Source organism: Panthera uncia (assembly GCF_023721935.1).
Source record: "Panthera uncia isolate 11264 chromosome A1 unlocalized genomic scaffold, Puncia_PCG_1.0 HiC_scaffold_16, whole genome shotgun sequence".
Classification (NCBI taxonomy): Eukaryota; Metazoa; Chordata; class Mammalia; order Carnivora; family Felidae; genus Panthera; species Panthera uncia.
Window position 1 is genome coordinate 52,504,533 of NW_026057576.1, and position 17,078 is coordinate 52,521,610.

Below are 17,078 nucleotides of genomic sequence, written 5' to 3' on the forward strand. Positions count from 1 at the left end.
CCTGACGCGGGGCTCGAACTCATGGACCGTGAGATCGTGACCTGAGCTGAAGTCGGACGCTCAACTGACTGAGCCACCCAGGCGCCCCTATAGTGATCACTTTTTGTCAGCCCAACCACCAATCTCTTTATTAAACTTCCTAGTTTCCATTGTTCTAATCTTGTTCTTTACACGCCCATGAAAATTCAGCCAATCCATTCATTACTGGGAGCAGTTGCTGTAGAACCACAACTTACATACAAGTGAATGGTCAAGTACACTATTCATAACTTTGCTCACTGAAAGGATTGCCTTTACAAATGTACTTCAGGGCCATGCTTTAACTGAATGTAATGTGGGCTGACAGCTCAGAGCCTGGAGCCAGCTTCAGATTCTGTGTCTCCCTCTCTCTCTGCCCCTTCCCAACTTGCACATTTGCATGCTCTCTCTCTCTGTCTCTCAATCTTAAAAATAAATAAACATTAAAAAAAAATCTCACTTTGTTTTATAAGCCACATGCGAGCCTTGATTGAAGATATTGTGTTCAGTCTGAAGAATATTTAAGGTTTCCAATTAAATGTATACTTGTCAGAAAAAGATAATAAAATAAAATAAAATATCATGGAAGTTCCTATAAAATTTAGTGTAGTTCTGTTGGCATAATTCTATAAAAATTTAATTTTTATGGACCAATTATTTCAAAAGATTTTAAAATGCAATATAAAAAACAAAAGAAAAAAGGCAATAGGCATAGTTTATTTTTTGTGAATAATTTTAAAAGGCATTAAATACAATATTATCTGAAGTGTTATCATTACAGTGAGAGCTACCTTTATTTAGTTTTGGGAAGGAAAATTCAAACATGTGCTAATTTGTGTTGTTTCCAATTTGTATATTACCAATAAGGTTTTCAAAGAACATGCATGTACAAATTTTTGAGTGGTAATGTTTCATTTCTTTGAGACCAAATATGCTTCTATTGTTTCTTTTCCCCATTGTTTTTTTTATTTGTTTGATTTTCAACTGTAATAAATTCTATACACCTATATTCAAGTTCAATGAGTTTTTCCTCTGCTATGTTCAGTATATACGTATATATACATATATATACACACATATGTATTTATTTATATACTAATATGTATTATATACATTAAATATATATTATATTTGCATTTCCATTTGTCTAATTTTATATTTTCCATCTCTGTGCTATTCCATACCTGTTCACGCATATTCTATACCTTTTCCACTGATCCTTTATAATGTTAAAAGTTATTTAAAAATATTTTTCTTAATAATTCCAACATCTAGACCCACTTTGGGTTTTTTTGCTTATTGTTGTTTTTGTAACGTTTATTTATTTTTCAGAGAGAGAGAGAGAGAGAGAGAGTGTGTGTGTGTGTGTATGTGTGTGCAGGCACATGTGAGTGGGGAAGGGGTAGAGAGAAGGGGGGACAGAGGATCCCAGGTAGGCTCTGTGCTGACAACTGAAAGCCCAGTGCGGGGCTTGGACTCATCAACCATGAGGTCATGACCTGAGCCAAAGTTGAATGCTTAACCAACTAAAGCACCCAGGCACCCCTCTATACCCACTTTATATCTTGTTCTGCTGATAGTCTTATCTATCGTATGTGGGTGATTTATTTTTGGTGTGTGTGTGTGCAGTTTTTTTTGGTTTGTTTTGATTTTTCCATGCTGGACATTTTGTGTGTATGAACAAATAGAGATTGAGTTACATACTCTTTATGTTTATGGGCATTCTTCTTCTTTTACTTTGTTAAAGGTTATGTCAAAAGAACTTATGTGCCATATTGAAGAGGCTGCCACTATCCAAAAATGATTCAATTTGAGGGTTTTTTTCTTAGGTTTATTTATTTATTTTGAGAGAGAGAGAGAGAGAGAGAGAGAGCAAACAAATGGGGGAGGGGCAGAGAGAAAGAGGGGGGGAGAGAGAGAGAGAGAGAGAGAGAGAGAGAGAATCCCAAGCAGCTTCTGCACTGTCAGTGCAGAGCCCAATGCAGGGCTTGAACTCACAAATCATGAGATCATGACCTGAGCTAAAGTCAGATGCTTAACTGACTGAGCCACCCAGGTGTCCCACAATTTGAGTTTTAAATGAGATAATAAATAAGATTGATTTAAACTTACCAAATATGTTTAAATTCATAATTTGGTAATAATAATAGAAAGAATACCTAATTACTCAACTCAAGGAGATGACAGGGAAGAAAATAATTATCTTCAAAATGAATATAAAAATAAATAAGACATTAGTTTTGCCCCTTCAAATGAGCTATATTACAATGAAAACAAACAGTAATTGAGGCATGATTTTATCTATTTGACTATTGTCATTTTGCTACACACTATGCACCAATTGATCTAGGCACTGATGATCAATAGCTGATAAAAACACAGAAAGAGACAAATGATCTCTTGATATGAGACACAACAAAACAAAACAAAACAAAACAAAACAAAACAAAACTAAATACATCACTATGTATCATCTTACCAAAGGATTGAACACGACTCTAATGAAAACTCTGGATCCAAATGCCAATTTGCAAGAAATATGGGTGACAGGGAACATACTGAACTGTACATGAGTATGCAATCAGCAAAATGCAGACTGCAGGAAACTCTAAATACAAAATGCCTCAAGTTTTTCAACAGGAAAATTATAAGAAACTGAAAAGTATAGAAGAGAAACTTGTTGATTAAACAAGACTTAAAGTCACATTACTTAAAATCAAATGGATAGGAAGGACTAAACTGTGGGTTGGAACACAAACTTGAATGATAAAACCATGAAGATATGAAAACAAAGTGGTTAATATAAGAGTCAGGAGAGGGGCACTTGGGTGGTTCAGTCGGTTAAGCGCCCAACTCTTGATTTCAGCTCAGGTCATGATCTCACAGTCTGTGAAATCCAGCTCCGTGTCAGGCTCTGCAGTGACAGAGCTTGGGATTCTCTCTATCCCCCTCTCTCTCTCTCTGGCCCTCCCCCACTCACACTGTCTAAATAAATAAACTTGAAAATAATAATAATTAAAACAAGCAAAAAAAATGAGTCAGGAGAATGGCTATTCTTGAGGGGAAAGACAAAGTTTTGAGATTGAATCTGAATCTATGAGAGGCTTTCAGAGTTCTGGCTTAATTATTTTTCCTGACTTTTGTGGTATTTACTTTATTAAACTTATAATAATTCATGAAGCTATATATTTATTTTTATAGTTTATTTATCTGTGTTTTATTGTACATTTTTAAAGTCTTAAAAAAGTTAGATTATATTAAATATTTAGCTTTGATAATTCAGAAGGTGACTATGAAACTCTACTGAGATAGTAGTATAGAATAAGAGCATATTTTTCTTTATGTGAGGAGAATCACAGAATATTAATATGATCCTTTTGTGCTGACAGTTTCCAAGAGCCATCTATTGATGACTTGGTAGATCCTATTACCTAATTATTTTGAATAGTACATATCAAATTTTATTTTATTTATGGATGATTATCATTTTAAATGTTTGGATTTCACCTGAAGCAATTTTTTTTTCTTTTTTTAACTATAAAATGAATAGGCCAATTCTACAAACTACACGTTTCAAACTTGCTTTGAGGTAAATTGACTTTCACTGGATTAGCTGCTGTTCACAAGGTCACCAATACAAACATGTCCATTTGTATGGAGACTTTCTTTAAAAGGCAACAGGAGTTCACTATAAGCTATCAAGCGTTTTCTTGTTCTCTGACATAAATTCACTCAGTATAGTGATGAGTGGCTTTTTCATGTACCTTCCTTTATTTTCTTGCCTGAAGTCATGCATTGTATACAATGGTTCAATTGGAATGTGCTTTGTTGAACACAGACAACAGCAAAAGTTAGAGACACATTGAAATCTATGTATCATTATATAGTCAAAATATGTGTAGTTTTATTAAGTAACCAGCATACTGCCAGAGCAGAGAAATACTTTAAGCATTATATGTTTTACTTTTATTCAGAATAAGCAATAATAGATTTAAAATGTTTGAAAGGAACTAAGCTCTGCATGGAAGTGACTTGAAAATGCACAGTGCCCTTTTCTCTTGCTGTGTATGCAGGAAGGTGAGTAGAGTGCAGGTTGGGTTCTAATATATTTATGGCACTGAATATAAAGGTCAGTAACTTGGAAAGAAAAAGACATCAACAGTTAGACACTGTATTCCAACACCTAGAATCATAGCCAAAGAATTTCATGAGAGAGAAAGAGAAAATGAACTATAGGTGCATTTTATTTGAAAATTACTTATTGTCTCTATAATAAAAAGATCAGTATGTACACATTCTGACAAATACTGTATGATCTCACTTATATGTGGAATCTAAAATCAAACTAAAAAAAAACACAGTAAATTGGTAGTTGCCAGGGGGTGGGGGAAATGGGAAAAGATAGTCAAAGGATACACATTTAGTTATAACATGAGTAAGTTCTGGGATCTAATGTACAGTATACTAACTGGAGTTAACAATACCGCATTCTAGGGGCGCCTGGGTGGCTCAGTCAGTTGAGCAACCAACTATTGGTTTAGGCTCGGGTCATGATCTCAAGGTTTGGGTGTTCATGCCCTATGTCGGGCTTCCTGCCGACAGTATGGGACCTACTTGGGATTCTCTTCCCTGTTCTCTCTGCCCCTCCCCTACTCGTTCTCTCTCTCTTTCTCTCTCTCTCTCTCTCTCAGAATAAACTTAAAACAAATAAAAACAATACTGTATTATATACTTGAAATTTGCTAAGAGAGTAGATCTAAAAAATTCTCACCACACACACAAAAATGGCAACTATGTAAGGTGATGACTATGTTGTCTAAGTTTATTGGGGTAAGTATTTTGCAGTATGTATGGCTATCAAATTATGCACACCCTAAACTTACATAATGTTATGTGTTAATAAAATCTCAATAAAGGTGAAAAATAAGTGTGCATATTTTACTTTTTTTGCTGCCATGTATGCATGTGTGCATTTATTTTCTGTATGTTATCTTTTTATCATTATTTCTTGTATTATCTACGTTAACAAGCTTAGTGGGAAATCTCACTGTCTGTGGAGTTTTGCACTAGTTATTTACCATGTTATCATAATTTTATATTCTACATGTAAAGAATTCATTCTTGTTTAATCCCACTGCCCCCCCCCCCCGCTCCGCCATTTAGGTGTCAGACTCTCTGTTTTCCTCTAGATGGCAGAGTAGTACTCCAAATGTTAAAGATACTCTATGATAAACATTTAAAACATTTATACTGTATTTGCTAGCTGTTTGAAAATATACTTTCTCCCTTCTACAGCTAAAACAAAATAGAGTATATTTATGTGGTATATTTTTAAACTGGTGAATACAATACAATAAAAAGCAAGTAAATATGATATTAAACAAATGCTAAAACTCATACATACCTGACAGTGCTTGTAGTAATGTATCTGGCATGTTTGCATTTACCAAAAGACTTGGAAACCATTCATGTGTCTTTTAATATTCTGTATCTTCCATCTATATATTCTATCTACACTCTGGGGAGTATATTGTCTGCCATCAAGTTTTACAGCCTTTATTACTTGCATTACAGTCCCTGATGGGACGACTCTAAGAAACCCTTCCCTAGTGGTTGTTTCTATTTTCTTTGAGAATTTCCCACCAAGATTTCAGGAAAATAATGTCTAAGAGTAGTTCTCAATGAGTCAAAGATGGAATTTTTGCAAACACCATGGGTAAGCTCTTCCAAATGTCCAGAGTTTTCTTTCTCTGAGTTTCTCCGGCACTAAAGTGAAGGAGTGTGCTACCTGTATATCTCCTGCAAACACACAGGGCAGGTGTAATTCTGCATTTAGAGACCTAGAAACTGAGAGGGTCTTTCATTGTTTTTCCAGGTACAGTTTGATAGCCTTAGGGATATTTGTATAGAATCTCTAGCCTCCAAATAATCCTCTTTTACATTTTGCTATCAGTGTCAAATGTGATTTTGATTTATATGTGGAACTTTTGTATCTTTCCTGCTTTCTTATATAGAGCCATAAAGATGCATAAAATATGATAGTTATGATGATATATGTAGTGAATGAGACAGTAATACAAAAGTTAATGACAAAAAATAATAGTAGACCTTTCCTATAATGATAAATGTTTGAGATCTATAAAAAATAGATTTAGTATTAAGGGGAACTACTTTTCCCTTTTAATTCATGAGCCAAATATGTATTTTCAGTTGTTTACTACCTGGAAAATGTAAGTAAAGTAAGGATAATAATTATGATTGTGAGGGGAATAAGTGAAAATTTCCCTAATACCTGAATAAAGTCATTTGGAAGAAAGCAGGCATTACAGAGACAATTGCCCCAAATGGAAAACTTTAGGCCTAAATATACAGGCCAAATAATTCAACAAAAATATAATTTGACATGAAAACCAACTATTCATCTTCTTTTTTGTAGCAATATGAAGGTGCATTGCAAGACTAATTAATTCTCTTTATTCCAGTATTATTGCTTGTAGTAGACTGAATTGGCCTTACTGAATGCAACATGAAGACATTATTTTCCCAAACATGCCATATGGTGTATACACTTGCCTGGTCAAATTTTAATAAAAATAAGAGTATTCTGAAGATATGATTTCATGAAATAAGAATGTTTTTGTTTCAAACAATCAGATATTAAGAATTTAGTGTTTGATTTTTAAGAAAAAACTTTGATTCTCATCTTTATATATGCAAGCATGAAAGTGATATATTTATCTTATTTATAGTTATATATTTCATTTCCAATAATTTTTTCAAATCACATAATATATTGTACAATCTATATTTTGAGCTATGTTCTTCAAAGGTAATCAATACACATTAACTATTTATCAAGAACTTTCATATGGTCTATCAGTTTAGTGTCCTTAAGGATCCTGAAATGAATATATACCTATTTTATTTTGCTAAATATGAAGAATGAAATTCAGAAAAATTAAATCACTTGCTCAAGACAGCAGGTAAACAAAATAACTAGAATGTGCCTCCTATAACTTCAGCATGAAAATGTAATCAGCTTTTTATTATTCATTATGGCCACGATCTAACATTCTGACATTGAGTATATCTCCTTTAGGCTGCAATATTTTAAGACATGGTATATCTTCCACATTATCTAGATCTGATGAAATCAGTAGACCTTCCAAATTAAGCAGCTCCAAGGTTTTCCTGTGTTTGCTATTTTTCTTAGGACCGCTGCTTCTCCATTCTCTTGTCTTATTAGTTGGTTATTGACTGTGAAAAAAAAGAATGCTGCTATGTCTTTGAGATAGAACCGAAAAGCTCCTTTGGAGATTGTGAACTTCACATCTCTGGAGGAAACACTGAGAAAATTGAAATCTTCATGGTTCGTGAGTACCTTGACCTTTCTGTTAGCTTTTCTAACTGGCTGAGTTGTTCCTAATCTGTATTCTGACACTACTTATGATGGCATTTATGACTTTCTTCTGAAATCTTCACATATCACTTAATTTTATTTATTAGAAATGCATGTAAACTCTTGTGTATTACATTCATTTACTTGTTATAAACCCTCTTCTTCAATAGGCTTTAAAAAAGCAGGATTCCTCCTGACCTGTAGTTTTTATAGAGTCTATATTACCAATGATTCTTAGGAAGCTTTCAAAACTGAATTGTTCTCAAAGTTATTTTAATTTAAATTCATTTAAACAGTGGACACTTTTACTCTTTTTAAACTGTTCAAGTTTCATATAAATTGCTATCTATTTTTTAATTTTTATTTATTTATCTTTTGAGTTTATTTATCTTGAGAGAGAGTGTGCACAAGTGGGAGGAGGGCAGAGAGAGGGGGAGGGAGAATACCAATCAGGCTCTACACTCTAGCACAGAGGTTGATGCAGGGCTAGAACTCACAAACTATGAGACCATGACTGAACCAAAATCAAGAGTAAGACGCTTAACCAAGAGAGCCACCCAGGCACCCCGAATTGCTATTCATTGTTTAAGCCTCAGTTTTCAAAGCGCTGAAATAAAGGAGCTGAATTACTTGATTTGTAAGGATTCTTCCAGCTTTAAAATTCTATGTATTTCATAATTCCATGATTTTCACTGACTTCATAATTAAGCAAGACAAATACTCAGTGAAACTCTTTTTAAGTACCTATCTATTTATGTATCTATGTATCTGATTTCACTGAAAGTTTAAATGTTTGTTAATTCATAAACACACAAACACACATACAGATATGTACAATTACAATGAATTTTCCAATTTCTTAGTACAACATAATAGCTTCAATATTCTTTTTTTTTATTTTTAATGTTTTTATTTATTTTTGAGAGAGAGGGAGAGACAGAGCATAAGTGAGGGAGGGGCAGAGAGAGAGGGAGACAAAGAATCAAAAGCAGGCTCCAGGCTCTGAGCTGTCAGCACAGAGCCCAAAATGGGGCTCGAACTCATGAACTGTGAGATCATGACTTGAACCATAGTCGGACGCTTAACCAACTGAGTCACCCAGGTGCCCCTTCAATATTCTTATTGTATTTATAAAGCATTAATTATGTACACTTAGAGGCAATATAACTCTATTCTGCTCTTTGTTTACTGATTTGGGGACTTTAAAATAAAATGTAGGCTTATTGTTTTTTGTAATGTTTATTTTTTCTTGAGAGACAGAGATAGTCAGAGCACAAGCAAGGGAGGGGCAGAGAGAGAGGGAAACACAGAATCTGAAGCAGGCTCCAGTCTCTGAGCTGTCAGCACAGAGCCTGATGCGGGACTCCAACCCACAAATTTTGAGATCATGTCCTGAGCTGAAGTCGGACGCTCAGTTGATCTACCCAGGCACCCCCAGGCTTATTCTTAACTTTGACAATATTGTTTACATTAACACTTATAAGGAGATAAAACTTTCACATGTGTGGTCATTACTTTTCTCTCCTTTCTCCTGAAGTGCTGAAATTGATTTTCATTTTGTCTTATGTGAAAAGCAACATTTGGGGACCAGCTTCTTTGTCATGAGAAAATCATCTCCCTTTTTAAAGCCCTGGACGCTGATCATGCTATATTTTCCAGAAAGGGGATCTCTAAATTGTCAGAAAACTTTCCTGGTGGCCTACTTGCCTGCCTACCTTGGTGCAAAAATCTCTCCCAGGATTCATAGTGGTGTTCAGAGGTCCAGGAATTAGAAAAACGAGTGAAAGACAATAGGGATTACTGTATCCTTGTAAATATCATGAACAATATCAAAATAAGGGGTAATACCCTTTAATTGTATTTCTGTATTAATAGATAAGAGAGAAAAAATAGATATACAGATGGACACATGTACATAAAGTAGTATGATTTATTTTCTGGCAGAGAATAGAAAACACTACGCTTTGCTGGAAGTTTTTTATTTATAATATGCCTCATGTCTAATTCAACTAGTTCATATTTATTGAGTACAGTGTGTGTTTAGCTTTGTAATAAGATATACACTTAGAAAACACCCTGAAGTATACGTTTCAGTGCTACAATATATAAGAGAGAGAGAGAGAGAGAGAGAGAGAGAGAGAGTTCTATAGGAATCAGAGAAGGTCAGGACTACTGTGGTCTGTAATGGTTGGGAAAGAACTGTGATGTCCAGGGATGGGTCTATCTTATTTCATGCCATGTGTCCAGTGCCTAGGACAGTGCTTAGAATCTAACAGCTGCTCTGAGCATAATTACCTCACTAAAAAGTGGGACTTAACCAAGGTCTTTCATATAGAAAATGTTACCTCTGAAAACGTTTACATGTTCTAAAATACATGCTAATCATTATAAACACATATTAGACACTAGAGTTTCTTTTCAGTAGTTTTCATCTATTAAAAATGTTTTGAATTTATTATTCTTTATTAGAGTTTTTGTTTTGTTTTGTTTTTCAATAGAGTGAAGTACCTAGCATTAGAGAAAGATTGAGAGATACATTTATTTCAGTTTTTATTTTTTTTTTTTAGTTTGTAAGCAGGTCATTTTACAGAAACCCATTTTAAGTACAGGATCCATGTGAAAAAAAAATGTGCCAAGCAAAATTTAAGCTCTACAAGTTCATGAAATTTACAGGTACTTTACCCAATGGGAAGTACTGAACAAGCTTTTGAAGTGCACCAATGAAATACACTTTTAGTCCATAACATGTGACAAATGCTATACACAGTGCTTTACAAACAGTACCTCACTGGGGCGCCTGGGTTGCTCAGTACTTAACCGTCTGACTCCAGCTCAGGTCATGATCTCATGGTTCGTGAGTTCAAGCCCCGCATTGGGCTCGTTGCTGACAGCTTGGAGCCTGGTGCCTGCTTCATATTCTGTGTCTCCCTCTCTGTCTGCCCCTCCTCTGCTTGCACTCTCTCTCTCTCTCTCAACAATAAAATAAAACATTAATTTTTTTTAAATTACCTAATTTATTTCTCATAATTATATTGGATATTAATTTTCTCCATTTCAAGGATGAGGAAATCAAAACTTAAAGATAGATATTTCCCTGAATTTTACAAAGGTGAAAGTGGCAGTTTGTCTAATTCCAAAGCATATTCTTTTAGAAGTGTCACAATAACTTCCCCAAATACGTCAAAGTTAATAAAACATAATGAACACAATTAATGGGTAGTAAAAAGCATTCCTTTCTGACTAATATAAACATCCTTTTATAAAACTTCAAGCATCCTAGATCTTCACCCAGTCTCAATCTTTCATGAAATATTCAATAACCTTAAGTTATTTTAAATCAGAAATAGATTTAACTCTAGAGAAAAATGAGAAAAGATTTTAGCATGTTCCTACAACTCCTATGAATATAATGAATACTTAAGAAATACTACTTTCTAAGTACTCCAGGCTTTGGGTTATCATTTGACACTTGAGCCAAAAACTAAAACGGCTATGTTTGATGGTGTTTTATTGGTATATAAGAAAGTTGAGATTCATAGATGAAAACTTTAAGGTAGTGTTGCCTAAAATGTCTGGTCATAAAAAACATACAACTGTTTGCTAAAATATAAATTTCCAGGCCTTCACTTTGACGTACTAATCATTAAGTCTGGTATGGATCTCAGAACTCTAAAATATTAAAAGAAAACCAGGATATTCTAAAACACTACCTAAGACATATTAAGTCTAAGGGGAATAAAATGAATGAATTCAATAAAGATTCAAGTTTTAAGGAATAAATTTGAAGCAGAGGAAGAAAGACAGTAATATTAAAGTTTATAAAGAGCAAGAAAACAGGGGTGCCTGGGTGGCTCAGTCGGTTAGGCCGCCGACTTCGGCTCAGGTCATGATCTCGCGGTCCATGAGTTCGAGCCCTGCATCGGGCTCTGTGCTGACAGCTCAGAGCCTGGAGCCTGCTTCAGATTCTGTGTCTCCCTCTCTCTCTCTGACCCTCCCCCGTTCATGCTCTGTCTGTCTCTGTCTCAAAAATAAATAAACGTTAAAAAAAATTTTTTTTAAAAGAGTAAGAAAACAGACATAAATTCTTAGTGTATATTTAAGCATGTATTTAAAACTTTAACAAAAAGAAAGCAGAAATAAACATTTATAAATATATTTTATTTCTCAGCTTTACTAAGGTATAACTGAAAAGTGTAATATATTTAAAATGGGCAACATGACAATTTGTATGTGTATACATTGTATAAGGATTCCTACCTTTCCATTAATTAACATAATCATTGCCTCATATTTTTACCTTTTTTTGGTGTGTGTGAAAGCAAACACTACTGTCTTGGCAAATTTCAGTTATACAACGCGGTATTATCACTATAGTCACCATGTTAAACATTAAACCCTCAGATCTATTTATCTCATAACTGAAAGTCTGTACCCTTTTATCAGTGCTCCCTATACCCGTCTCCCCTGGCCATCCCTGGGCAACCACTTTTCTACTCTGTTTCTATGAGGTATTTTTCCCCTTTTCTCTTCTTTCCTTTTTCTTTTCATTTCTTTTCTTTCTTTCTCTCTCTCTCTTTCTTTCTTTTTTTTTTCCTTCTCCTAAAATTCTGCATGTAAGTGATACCATGCAGTATTTGTCTTTGTCTGGCATATTTCACAAAATGCCCTCCAGATTCACCCATGTTGCCACAAATGTTTTCTTAAGGCTGAATGATATTCATATATACATACATATATACATATATACACATATGTATATATGTATATATGTATGTATATATGTATATATGTATATAATATATAATATATTTTCTGTATCCATTTATCCAATGATGGAGACTTACATTTTTTCATTACTTTGGCTATTGTGAATAATGCTGCAATAAATATTGTACAATATCCCTGAGTTTCAGCTTCCTATGGGTATACACCCAGAAGTGGGATCTCTGGATCATATGGTAGTTCTAGTTTTAATTTCTTGTAAACTTCTATAATGTTTTTCTTTTTTTCTTTTTTTTTTTTTTTTAATTTATTTTTGGGACAGAGAGAGACAGAGCATGAACGGGGGAGGGGCAGAGAGAGAGGGAAACACAGAATCGGAAACAGGCTCCAGGCTCCGAGCCATCAGCCCAGAGCCTGACGCGGGGCTCGAACTCACGGACCGCGAGATCGTGACCTGGCTGAAGTCGGACGCTTAACCGACTGCGCCACCCAGGCGCCCCTATAATGTTTTTCATAGTGGTTGTACCAGCTTACATTCTCACCAACAATACACAAGAGTTCTGTTTTTTCCACATCCTTGCCAGCATTTGTTATCTCTTGCATTTTTGATAAGACCTTCTAATAGGTGTGAGGTGATATCTCCTTGTTTTGATTTGCATTTCCCTGATGACTTAGAAATGTTGAGTAACTTTCCATGTACCTTCTGGTAATTTGTATGTCTTCTTTGAAAAAATGACTATTCATGTCATACGCACATTTATTAATCAAGTTATCTATTTTTTTAAAAAAAATATTGAGTTGTATGAATTCTTTGTATATTTTGGATATTAACCCCTCATCAAATAGGTGGTTTGTAATTTTTTCTTCTATTCCACAAACTTTCATTTTGCTGATTGCTTCCTCAGGTGGGAACCTTAAAGACTGAGGTCCTAGATGTGCAGTCTAAACCCTTTACTCCTCAGGGAGAAGCTGGGAGTTGGGGGTTCCCTCCTGATTGTGTGGCTCTGTGTCAGAGTTTACGGTGAGAGTGTGTCTCAGCCTTTCTTACATAATCTGATAAAGGTTATTTTCTCTGTAGCCCCACATGTAGGAGTCACCCATCCAGTTTCTGGACTTCTCTCATGGGGAACCTCTCTGTGTGTGGTGTACATTTGCCATAGGAGGAGCCTCCAATGTGACCATCTTTGAATTCATCTCTGCAATAAATACATTTTTTAAATCTCAGTAATAAAAACCTCTTGAATACCTTTCAAATGATAGTTGACTTATCTAGCAATAGAGATAGTAGACTTGATCAGTGCCGATTTTTATTTTTAATTTGGGGCTGGTGTTTCAACTTCAGTCATTTTTTTCTAGCGTTTGTTGAGGGATTTGATTTCACCTACTTACAAGGTAAGCAGCTATCCTCTCACTGTTTCATGGATGCTGGCAGAAGATGAAGGCTCCTGGGACAAAGACAAAGTGCTTTCTTACCCCTAGAAAAGCAAGTAGCAGGAGCATCAGCCTGCACTCACCTCCCTGCACCCCCAGCCCCACAAGGGTAATATAACTTGGGCCTGAATGGAAGCCTGCACATCCCAGGGTTTATGTTGCAGGGGAGAAACATTGAACTTCAGGAATCTGCTGTTTTATAACAAGCCTGCTTTTTGTCCCGGAGGCAAATTGATTGATGTAAATACAAAACTGACAGAAGTCCGGAGAATGAATGGTTGGGGGCATGCCTTGTTGACATACCAACAAGGCAAGCAGGAGCACAACAGTCCCATGAAGGACTATGTCTTCCAAAAGTGTTTATACCTGGTTCTATAACAATGTTATATATACATGTATATTTTTAGCCCCACATCTTAAAGCAGGAATAATAACCTAACATACACACATACAAACAAATACATGTGTCCTATTTCCACATCCCTGTTCTTTCCACTACCTTATTATTTTACTGATTAGGTTGAGACACTGAGACAGCTGTACAAACTCATACAGGTTTAGAGAACTTATTCAAACAGGCATATCTGATTTCCAATCCAAACTGTTTCAGTTTTCCAATATAGCATATCATTTATACTTGATATGAAAGACATAAAAGTAACTGGCCATATTCTTTAGGTTTCAAGTGCTACTAATCAAAGTTTCAAGAACAGAGAGCTTCATTGAGGGGTAAGTAGGCAACCTATAAAAAAGATATGCTGATCAGAATAAAATAGCCACAAACAAGTAAATAAGTGAAGAAAGTGGCGTAATGGAGAAAGAAGGGTCGGAATCTAAAAGTAAATACAGAGAAATTTCATTGTGATGTATGTAACATAAGAATGCAGAAAATAGAAGAATTTGGAAAATGCAAAAAATGATATATAGTGGATGGTGAATGTTTTAAATAAGAAATCATACTACATGCATAAAACATTGTGATTCATTTTAGAATCTCTTCTTGTACAGATATCGCTATGTTTGCTCTGTCTGAGTTGCAAGGGACAGTGCCTCCCCCAGAGCAGGGCAGGGAAAGCAAAACCACTGTGACTCCTACTCATCATGTAGGTCAGCAAACCATTTTGCAGCCAATTTACAAAGACCTGCTGGCAAAATGTTAGCAGGATACCATGTTAGACAAAAATACCAACAGTGGTTGATATTACTAATAGCTGTGAATTTCTTAATACTTTATTATATATATTTCTCATTTGATACATTTTCTTCCTCACACTCTTACACATAGATATCATCTAAAGGCTATTCATATTTGTATTACTTCAAATGACTGCTGGGAATGGATATGAAGTCCAAACTATAATTACCCACATGCAACCTTCTTTTTTCCCTTTAAGTTATTTATGTGGTATGTATGTATGTATGTATGTATGTATGTATTTTCAGAGAGAGAGGGAGAGAGAGAAAACATAACCAGGGAAGGGCAAGAGAAAGGGTAAGAAAGAATCCCAAGCAGGTTCCGCATTGCCAGTGTGGAGCCAGTTGTGGGGCTGGAACCCACTAACCACAAGATCATGACCTGAACTGAAATCAAGAGTCACTTAACCCACTGAGCCACCAGGCGCCCCCTACATGCAACCTTCTTAATGCATCTATGAGGACTTATTCTGCCTTCTGTGACAGCTAATTTTATGCATCGAGTTGAGGGTGCTTTTCGATGAGATTAACATTGAAATCAGTGAACTCTGAGTAAAACAGATTGCTCTCCATTATGTGAATGGGCCTTATTCAATCAGTTGAAGTTTTCGATAGAACAAAAATACCATCTTTCCAGAACAAGAAGGAATTCTCTAGCAGAGTGTCTTCAAACTTCATCTGCACCATTGGCTTTCCTGAGTCTCCAGCTGGCTGGCTCACACTGCAGATTTTGGACATTCCAGCATCCATAATCTCTCAATATATATGCACATAGATAGATGTAGATATAGATAAACAGATATAGATATAGATATCCTATTGGTTCTGTTTTTCTGCAGAACTGACTAATCCACCTCAATTTTTCAAATTTCTGTATTATGTTTTAGCAACCATAACTATCTTGCATTGTCAGAGTTCTCACTAATGAGGTTAGGCTGAAGATAAACCAGGCTGTATCTGTTCTGTTTCAAAGAATATGACTTTTTTACAGTAAAAATTTTATTATTAAAAACTCTACACTTCCCATGTACAGATTATAAATTGTAAACTCTTTGATTTGGTCCTGGCTAGGAAAATTGTAGATGAAGCTAGACACTTTATCCTATAGTAACAATTTTTAAAAATTTAATTAATTAATTAATTTATTTATTTATTTTGAGAGAGAGAGAGAGAGAGAGAGTGAGTGGGGGAGGGGCACAGAAAGAGGGAGAGAGAGAGAATCACAAGCAGGCTCTGCACTGTCAACATGGAGCTAGATGTGGCCCAAAGTCATAGGCCGTGAGATCATGACCTGAGCCCAAGTCAGATACTTAACCCACTGAGCTGCCCAGATGCCCCCTACAGTAACCATTTTTAGTGACTAAATATAGTTAGATGAAAGAATATGGACAGAGAAGTAGTGGGAAAAGAAAATCGTTTTTGCATCTATAAAATGGACTTGATAATACATAATTCATAGAGCTGTTCAGTGTATTAATTTATATAAGGAATAGAAATATACATTGAAAACTTTATATAAATATTAAAATTTGAGGATAGGGCCTTTAATTTGAATTTTATAATATTAAGAGTATTGATTTTCTATTATCTGTCTTGCTTTATTCTAGAAGCTGGAGATATAGCAATGAATGAAACAAACTCCCCACACCAATTTGCACATGTTTACAATAATACTTTAAAATGTTTATATACAGATAATTAGGTAGAGGAGGGGCCAAGATGGCAGAACATCATGGAAGTTTTCTGTGTGTCTCACGTCCATGAAATATAGCCAGACTAACACTAAACCATCCTGCACACCTAGAAAACTGATTGGAGGATTAACACAACAATCTGCACAACCTGAACCACAGAATTCAGCAGGTACATGGTGCAGAGAGGTGAACTGGGGGAGAGAGAAGCCGTGGGAAGGGAGGTGCTTTTGATACTACCCAAAGCAATCTACATGTTCAATGCAATCCCTATCAAAATAACACCAGCATTCTTCACAGACCTAGAACAAATAATCCTAAAATTTGTATGGAAACAGAAAAGACCCCGAATAGCCAAAGCAATCTGGAAAAAGAAAACCAAAGCAGGAGGCATCACAATCCCAGACTTCAACCTATACCACGAAGTTGTAATCATCAAGACAGTTCTTGTGACAGGTGCTGGCACAAGAACAGACACTCAGATCAATGGAACAGAATAGAGAACTCAGAAATGGACCCACAAAAGTATGGCCAACTCATCTTTGACAAAGCAGTTAAAAATATCCAATGGAATAAAAACAGTCTCTTCAGCAAGTGGTGTTGGGAAAACTGGACAGCAGCAT